This window comes from Nicotiana sylvestris, chromosome 5 (genome assembly GCF_000393655.2).
Source record: "Nicotiana sylvestris chromosome 5, ASM39365v2, whole genome shotgun sequence".
Taxonomy (NCBI): domain Eukaryota; kingdom Viridiplantae; phylum Streptophyta; class Magnoliopsida; order Solanales; family Solanaceae; genus Nicotiana; species Nicotiana sylvestris.
The window spans coordinates 138,770,780-138,780,104 of record NC_091061.1 but is presented as its reverse complement, the minus strand read 5'-3'; the positions used below and the strand labels follow the sequence as shown (position 1 = coordinate 138,780,104).

The 9,325-nt window shown below is 38.3% G+C and overlaps 1 long non-coding RNA gene across 1 annotated transcript; it reads left to right on the top strand.

The window, feature by feature from the left end:
* The first annotated feature begins 490 nt into the window (after window positions 1–490).
* On the top strand, window positions 491–1,235 carry LOC138891122 (uncharacterized). The gene is made up of 2 exons (XR_011407435.1): window positions 491–856; window positions 989–1,235. It is a non-coding gene; the product is annotated as an uncharacterized lncRNA (long non-coding RNA).
* The last annotated feature ends 8,090 nt before the right edge of the window (window positions 1,236–9,325 follow it).

The window sequence follows — 9,325 nt, the reverse complement described above, 5'->3', positions numbered from 1 at the left end:
TATATTAGGAGTCTATTATGTTAATTGATTCACTTTCCTTTTTAAAAACAGTGTAATCCCCTATTTCACGCCGTAAATACAGTCGAATACAATAATCTGTCCAGCTGTAATCCCATGTTTCACTCCATGAATACAGTCGAATACACTCAAATACAACAACTGATTTACTGGACTTCCCTGATTCACGCCTATTTTTGCTACTGTATTCAAGAATACAATAGCTTAAATACATCAAATACATCTTATAACCATATAAAAGATATCTATAATGCGTAATATAGCAAACGGTATGTATAGATGGCTAATTACTGCTAAAAGATAGTACTTTATGAAAATTTATCTATTTTTTTTTTCAAATTGGCCCAAAAGAGGACCATTTCTCTTAGCCCACACAACCCCATCTGATTTTTATAACCCTAAAACCTAATTAATTCTATAGAGAATAGACCTAGACCTACAACCTAGAGCTAACGCCTAAGACCCCCTAGACTTTAAAAATCCGCCGTTACACACGACCCCCCACCCCTTGGACTTCATCTTCTTCGATACATCCATGGCAACCAAAACCTGAGGACAAAAATATGACACCCTAAGCAGCCATTAGCAACAGACCTCACCAACGACCACACCTCCCTTCTCTAACCATCGCCGGTGGCAAGCGGCACCCAAAAACGGCTAGGTCTGGACGGGAACAGGCCGGCGCTGCCTCCGTCGAACGTCGAAATCCGGCGACGGTAACATCACCGCGAGGTTACGTCATTTTCAAGCACCAAAACAGCGCCGGATTCTCCTCCAACCTCCGTTGCAACCAGCTGTAAAACCAGCTCCAAGAACATGAAAACAGTAGTTCAAACCAGTTATTTTCAAGCACCAAAACAGCTCTAACCTTTCCCTTTCTGATTACGTTTTTTTTCGTTCATAAAAACAGAAACAAAAAAAAATTCGCTTTCTGCTTTCTTAAATCTGAAAAAATGCATTTTTGTTTCAGATTTTTGATCCACTCTCATGGAGTTGATCTGCATTCGAAGTGCGTTTCTGATTGAATACTGTTGGTTCTGAGTGAGCTCGCCGATTGGGGATTTCCGTTGCCAAATCGAGTTTCGCTATTGGCTTGCTGTACCGGTTCGATTCTGTTGCTGCTGTATTTCAGCTTTCCTTTTGAGTTCAATCGTTGGAATTATTATTAAATTGTAATCGTCGGAGATTCAAGTATATTGGAAAGCCATTCAGGTTCATCTATTTCCCATTTTTAACTTGTTGCTTGAATTTTGTGGTGATAAACATGATGTTCATTCAGTTATAGGTGTATTTGATAATTGGAAAAACTGGATAATTGGATATCTATGAATCCTCTATATCAATCATCTGTATATGAGGTCACGTTGCGACAATGTGTATTAACTTGTCGTAAACTAATGCCTCATTCTGGCATTTTATGCAGTGATTGAAAGGTTTAATGAGCTGAACTTGTTGGTTGTGAAGAGTGGCATAGATTTGTGTGCTGGACTGGTATACAGCAGTGTCCAAGCGTCTGTTCTTAGACAGACTGAATCCTCAGTAAATTAATACTAAAATCTGATTGTTGTGCGAATTATGAATCAGTAATGCACTCTACTTGCTGCTTGATTGGTGTTTAGTATGTCTAGATGAAATTTAGCTTGAAAAGAAATGAATATCTCAAGTCTGGTTTGCTAAGACTTATGTGTTATTGGGCTAGTGGATTCAATGTCACGTGATGACTTAGAGCCTGATTGATTTAAAAAATCTGTCTTTGGTATGAGATTAATTTGCTCGAGCTCGTAAATTTAGCTTGAAAGCTTATTGCGACTAAAACTAAGCTTGGGTTCTAGAGATTGCCTACTATTTAGGTGTTGTTATTAGTAGACGTGTGCTGCTGTATGTTAATGTCTTGGAATATTAGCTCAGCTTCTGGTTATAGTGATATAGAGTTCATTTACGTGTAAAAGAGTTAAGTGTGTGTGCAATTATGAATGTCCATGCTGCCAATCATTTGCTTCACCCTTTTTGTGAACTACTTTATGATCCTTTTAATTTCTTTTAAAATTAAAATCAAGGTATGCGTTCCCGCAATTTTAGGCGAAACAATCTTAATATTAATAAAATGTTAATAACTGTGTACACGTTCGCGTGACACGAATACGTTTTAAAAAATAAATATTCATAGAAATTGCTTTAGGCGCGAATTAATATATCGTCGTGATTGTGAACACGTTCACGTGATGTAATTGCGAATTTTAAAAATAACAAAATCGGAGTATGCGTTCATGCAACTTTAACCAAACTTTTCTTAATAAATAAACAAAGCGTTATTAATTGTGGACACGTTCGCGTGACATGATTTTCGACGCGCCAAAAGAAAAGAGTATACGTCCCGTAACTCAATTCTTTAATTACGAATAATCAAGCGATTAAAAGCATCAAAAAGATAAATGCACATAGATCCTAAAAATTAGTTAACAATTTAAGCCAGGTATAAATTGTTAAGCGACCGTGCTAGAACCATGGAACCCGGGAATGCCTAACACCTTCTCCCGGGTTAACAGAATTTCTTACTTAGAATTTCTGGTTCGCAAACTTTTAAATAAAGTAAAAAACTTCCTCGATTTGGGATTTTAAAATAAACCGATGACTTGGGACATCAATTAAATTATTCCAAGCGGCGACTCCGATAAATTAAATAAAATAATTTCATTTCGAAAAATATCACTTTAATTGGAAAAACTACCTTTATCCCTTCCGGGTGGTAAAAATGGAGGTGTGAGCTCTGGTGACTCTGCTGGGGATTAGAACCCAGAATCTCTGGTTCAGGGTTCAAGAATTCGAGCTTATTAATATGATTTCTTATTTGGCTTTGTTATCGATATTATTGTATTTTGTGGACTTAATGTGCTAATTATCATTTACCGCTTTGATATTACTTGAATTGTATTTAAATGTCTTCTTACGCCTCCCTTATGAGTCTTCTAAAAACGGTGCTCACATTCGCGTGGCCCACTTTTCTGTTAGAGTTATGCCAAATAGAACGGGGCTGGGCAAGCAACAAGGCCGGGTAGACTTTCGTGCTCCCGGTACGTTGCCCTCTCTTCGACTCGAGTTTGTCCGCTCGGGTAAGCCAGGTTTAGAACACAACCCCAGGTTTAAACTTAGAATAACATAACCTCATGCTGGATCCCTAGTAGGAATGTTTATTTGCATCACATGCATTTGACTTAGGGACTCAACACAGGTGTCAGGTCCGTCTAGGACAGGTGTACCTAAGATAAAGACCATCCTAATGCATCCTACGCGCTATCTGAATATTTATTTGTTTCGGCTTGCATGTTGACCGGATAGGAAAAGAAAATCAAAGAGAAAAAACAAGAGTGAGGTAGGATAGAGAATTCACCCCGGTTTTGAAAATTTCAGTATTTGAAAATGTCTTGAAACTCTGCCAAAATTTTTGAAAAAAAAAAGAAAGAAATGAAAATGTATTTCAAAAAAAAATTGAAAGTGAGTCAATATCATGGTTTTTCCAATTATATCAAAACTGACCGAACTACGTGGGTCTGATTCTCATCGGATATGAGATACGTAGGTAAACCTCATCGGTTCCGGCCCCAATTTTTTTTTAAAAAAAAAAAATCCAAAAAAAAAAATTTCTTTAATTCCGTCCTTAGAAGCATTTCCTTAGAAAATTCAAGAAAAAAAAATTTAAAACTCAAAAAAATAGTTTCCTTCTTTCTAAATCTTTCATATGAAAAAAAAATAAAAATAAAAATAAAAAATCAATCAATAATCAAAATCCAAAATGCGGGTTTCCTTTATTTTGAAGTATTTTTCTCAAAAATTTAAAAAAAAAAATCTTTTCCTTGTTTAAAGTCTCTCTTTCAAGAAAAATATTTTTGAAAAAATTGAAGTCCAAAAATATTTTCGCTTTTCTTTAGAAGTGCTTTTGTAAATAAATAAAAACTAAGAAATCCAAAATATTTTCTTAAAAGTCCCTCTTTCGGAAATTAAGAGGCAACATCCAAAATCCAAAAATATTTTCTTTCTTCTTTTAAAAAAGAGAAAACAAATGAAAATTTAAACAAAAAATATTTTTTTTTATTTTTAAAATTCCCAAAGTTCAAATCAAAAGTAAATGAATTTTGAGAAGCCTTTCTTTCAAAACAAAAAATTCAAAAAAAATATTTCCTTTCTTCTTTTAAATCATTTCTTTCAAAAATTTCAACCAAAAAAAAGTTAGTTTATTTACTCCATTTTCGATCTTCCCGAACTACGTAAGATCTGATTCATGCGGCGTCATGATACGTAGACAATCCCCATTGGATTCGATCATAGCTATAAAATAAATTGAGTGAAAAATAAACTGAAAAAAAAGTTGAGTAGAAAAGAAAGAAAAGAGTGAAAAAAAAAGAAAAAGAAAAAAAAGTGACATAAAATAAAAGTGACAAAAACAAAAAGAGAAAAACAGAGTGTCAAAAATAAAAGAGTACCGAAAATAAGATGAGAAAATTAATAGTGATTAAAGAGGGGCAAAATTAAAGAAAAAGAGGTACAGAGTGGAAAAAAAAAGTTAGTCAAGGCCGGGATGAAACATGCAATCGTTCAAACACATGGTAGAAGTGTTTAACTGTTAGGTGCATTGTATCCCAACATGCGATTTCCTATATGTTAAATGTCTCAAAACTAACAAAGTTGTTGGGTGTGCAAACCAGCCAGGTTTTGGTGGTTGGTTTTGTTGGTAGTCTAGCCTCCCTTCCTTCACAAGATCCAAGGAAAAGGTTCCTATGGCCTCTGAAAGCCATCTACAAATCATCGATCCTGAGGATAGCCCAGCACCAGCTATTCCACAACCTGAATCAGTAGCTGCTGAAAAGAATAAGATGTTGCGTCTCCGCATATTGGAAATGTGGGACGCCTGGTCTAATGTTAGGGAACCTCCAAGTGTAATCCCTGGATTCCCTGAGTTGATCCTCAAGTCAGGTGAGGTTACCAACACCCCTGTGCCCAACCCGCTCATCCCATGCAGGCACCCTCCAATTCCCTCCAATGATCCGGGCATGCCTTCTGTGGTTCGCCCCCAAGCACCGGCTTCAAGGGCACCGCCTCCAAAGTTAATATTTCAGGGTCCACAGCTTCAACCAGAAATAACATATGTGACCCCGTACTCCTTCACTCAACCTCCGCAATATGAACTCTCGGGGGAGCAAGAAAAGGTTGTTAAAAATCCTGAGCAAGAGGAAATGGCTCGGAAGATGAAGAGTTTGGAACAAAGCCTGAAAACACATGCAGGGTCTGAGTGGCCAAAAGAGTGTCTCATACTCTGACCTCTGTATATTTTCCCATGTCCACTTGCCGACTGGCTTCAAGATGCCAAAATTTGAAAAGTACAACGAGCACGGAGACCTGGTCGCTCATCTGAAACGATATTGTAACAAGTTGAGGGGTGCTGGTGGAAAAGAGGAGCTGCTAATGGCCTATTTTGGGGAAAGCCTCACCAGAGTCGCTTCTGAGTGGTATACAGATCACGAAACTACTCATTGGCACGTGTGGGGCGATATGGCTCGAGATTTTGTCTCGTCAGTTTTAATATAATGTGGACATCGCTCCCGACAGAAACTTCTTGTCCAATTTAAAAAGAAAACCGCGGAAAGCTTCCGTGAATATGCTGTCAAATGGCGTGAGCAAGATGCCAGGGTAAAGCCCCCAATGGACGAAATTGAAATGGTCACGATCTTTCTACAGGCCCAAGAGGCGGACTACTTCCAGAACATAATGTCCGCTATGGGAAAGCCGTTGCTGAGGCTATCAAAATTGGGGAGATGGTAGAACGTGAGCTAAAAATGGGTCGAATCTTGAGTCATGCTGCTTTTAAAGCCACATCACTAGATGGTCAAAATGGTTTAGAGGGTTTGATAAATGGAAATGGGAGAGAAGAAAGAGCCATGATGGTTTCCAGCACGAGGGGGGCCCGCAGGTTATTCAACCAATCATATATGCTTCCTGAGGTCCCTCAACACTATTATCCCTTTCAAGATGCTGCGTATGCCGTGGCATCGCCTCCTTATGCGGTGATGAATGCGCTACCATACCCGCGGCCACAATGTTATCCACAAAACCGAGCTCCACCTCCCAGAAATGCCCATCCTTACCAAGCTCCATATAATCCTCAACCAAATAACCCCCAATACAATCCTTGCCCAAAAGAGCATTTCAAAAAGAATCAGTTCACCCATATTGGTGAATCGTATGCAAGCTTGTTCCAAAAGCTAATCAGGCTAAATCTATTGCAGCCCGTGGCCCCGAACTGGCCGAACCCTGAGTCCCTGTCGCACCGAGCTGATGCTAGATGTGAATACCATTCTGGAGTGGTGGGACACAGTACAGAGGACTGTTGGACCCTCAAAAAGGCAGTTGAAGATCTAATTGAAGCTGGAAGAATTATTTTTCGGTATGAAGAAGCTCTTGATATGATGAACAATCTGTTGCCTGCCCACAACATCAGGCCAATAGTCGGAATGATTTGCGAAGATGAGGAATTTGATCCAGCACTGAAGGCCATTGCAGTCATTGCCGAGACAGAAGAAATGCCAAAAAATGGTCGCCAAACATGAAAGTTCCCCATCAGACGAGAGTCTTAGTAGCCAGTCTTGCTATCCTTTTTGCGTCCGGATTATCTCAGGGTGTGATCCGGATGTTTTTACTTTATTGTCTTACTTTCCGATGTAAACCCTTCTATCTTCAAAAATTGAAAAAAAGAAAAATCGAAAAATCAAAAATAAAAGAATCAAATAATGTCTCTTTTCTTAACCTTGTCGTTTTTCTTATTCTCTTTTTAGTTCTGTTAAATGCAGATTTCAATAACATGACATGCTTGCGGACTTCATGCCCAGCTCCTGAAACGCTGTCAAACCTCGAAATAATGAATCAAGAATTAGATTGCAATGAAGATAAATTTAAAGAAGTAAAACAAAGAATTGGAACAGCTGAAGGAAAATTGGTTCCAGATTGGAACGGTCCATACATGGTAATGAGAGTACTTCCAAAAGAGAGCGTTGTACTTGGGACACATCGAAGAAATGTCTTTGAAACAACCGTCAATACAAAAACAGACAAAGTTACTATGTTGGATCTTCTATACAACATTAATATTCTCCTGTTGGGATGGAGAAGGCTTTCTTTCTTAGTATCCAAATATTCAACCCTTTGCAAACCCTTTGAGCCGATTACTCTTCTTTGATTACCCTCTTTGGAACCTGAAAGTGTTATTGAAAAAAAAAAGATTGAAAAAAATGAAATGAAAAATGAAAAAAAATTAAAAGAGAAGAAAAAAAATACAAAAAAGGAAGAAAAGACAAAGAAAATGAAATGAAAAAAAAGGAAAATGGAAAGGAAAAAGAAAGAGAACAAAACAAAACAGAAAAACAAAAGAAAATCAAAAAATAAAGTTCCCTGAACTACGTTCGACTTGATTACGAAATGATACGTATACAACCTCTCTCTGGGGTTCATTCACACCAAAATAAAAATCCAAAGTCCCCCAAAAAGCGAAACTGGGGCAGATGTTATAATGGTTTGGCGATGATCCCGCCCAAAAGATTCCAAAGCTGTAACTCAATCCAAATCCTTTTTTACCCAAACCCTGTTCAAGTCCTTCCGATCAATCGGTGAGAATATTCAAGGACCGAAGAATACAGTTACTTGGATCTGATATAGCCAAAATGAGAAAAATAAAATGAGAGAGTCTTATTGTTGAAAACCCACACGGGCACCGTGAGGAGACAGTAAGCAAAGAAATCAAAATGAGAAAGTCTTGTTAGTAAAAACTCGCAAAGAGCAGTATAAGGCGATGGTGAGTAGAGAAATGAGAGAGGTCAGCTCGTGAAAACCCACAAAGGGCGCCCCTGATCGAAAAGAGGATTCTCACAACCATCGGCATCGACAGAGTCCTAGCTAGGTTTCTCGATTTTGAGGTAAAGTTGTGATGAATTTATGAGAGTAGGACGGTTTACACAGATCAGGCATCCAGTCCAAAAGGCATGTCATGTTCATTGAAGTCCGCATGTACTCCAAATAAGTCCTTCTTTCCTTTTCCCGAAAGGGACACTTCTTGTTTTAAACTCATTCTCCATTCCATTGTTTGTTTTCTTTGAATCCCTTTCGGTCTAACTCTATTCCGAAACTAAGACAAAGAAAGGATGGTAAGACTAATTTACAGGTTCTCATTTGATACAAGCTAATATGCAAAAGGCACCAAGCCTCGTCAGGGGCATAAGTCGGCCTCGACTGGCCATGGCGGCCGATGCTTCAAAATCAAAACTCTTGGAAGGATAAAATCAAATTGAAGTGCTTATAAAGGCAAATGAAGCTGAAAAGGTTGAGTCCCACGTGGCCAACCATCTCGGCAAAAGTTTGAAAAGCCAAGGTATCCAAATGATCTGAAATTAAAGTTGGAAAAAAGAAGCCAGAAATGAAAGGCCTACGAAGGCAAAATAAAGTTGGAAAAGGTTAAATCCAACCGACTAGCCGTTGCAACAAAGTTTGAGGAGCCAAAAGTCCCCCAATGCTCCGAAGTTTTTTTTAGAAAAAAAAGAAGAAGAAAAGAGAGAGAGAGAGAGAAAAAAAAGGAAGTCAAAAGGGAAAGGCCTACTAAGGCAAACTAAAGTCGATAAGGTTGAGTTCCACCAATCATACATCATGGCAAAGTCTGGAAAAACCAGAGGTTCTCCAGGGCCTGAAATAAAATCGGTCCTTAGGGAACAAACAGTTGCAGTTGAGATCTTCATCAAAGAAGCCGAGCCAAGATCAAGTGATTGAAAAAATCAAAGCCACAAAACCAACCACCGTTTCAAACTAACAATTATTCTTTGTTTGAAAACATGAAACAGGTGCAACCCAAAGCAACCTTGTAAGAAGCAGGTGCAACCAAAAGAAACTGCGCAAGGGCTAGAAACAGTTTTGCAGCAATAATCAATCCAAAAAGGAAGTCTCTTCCAAATTCTTTCCTACATTCTTACTCATTCCAACATAGGGTGTCCACTCCCTAGTTGATTTTATTTTAGACATAGGGTCTCCGCTCCCTAGTCTGCTTTTCCAACATAGGGTCTCCACTCCCTAGTTGATTTGATTTGATTTTATTTTAGACATAGGGAGTAGAGACCCTATGTTGGAAAAGTGACTAGGAAGTGGAAATCATATGTCTAAAATAAATTCAACTAGGGAGTGGAGACCCTATGTTGGAAAAGTGATTAGGGAATGGAAACCTTATGTCTAAAATAAATTCAACTAAAGAGTGAAGGCCCTATGTTGGAAATGCAGATTA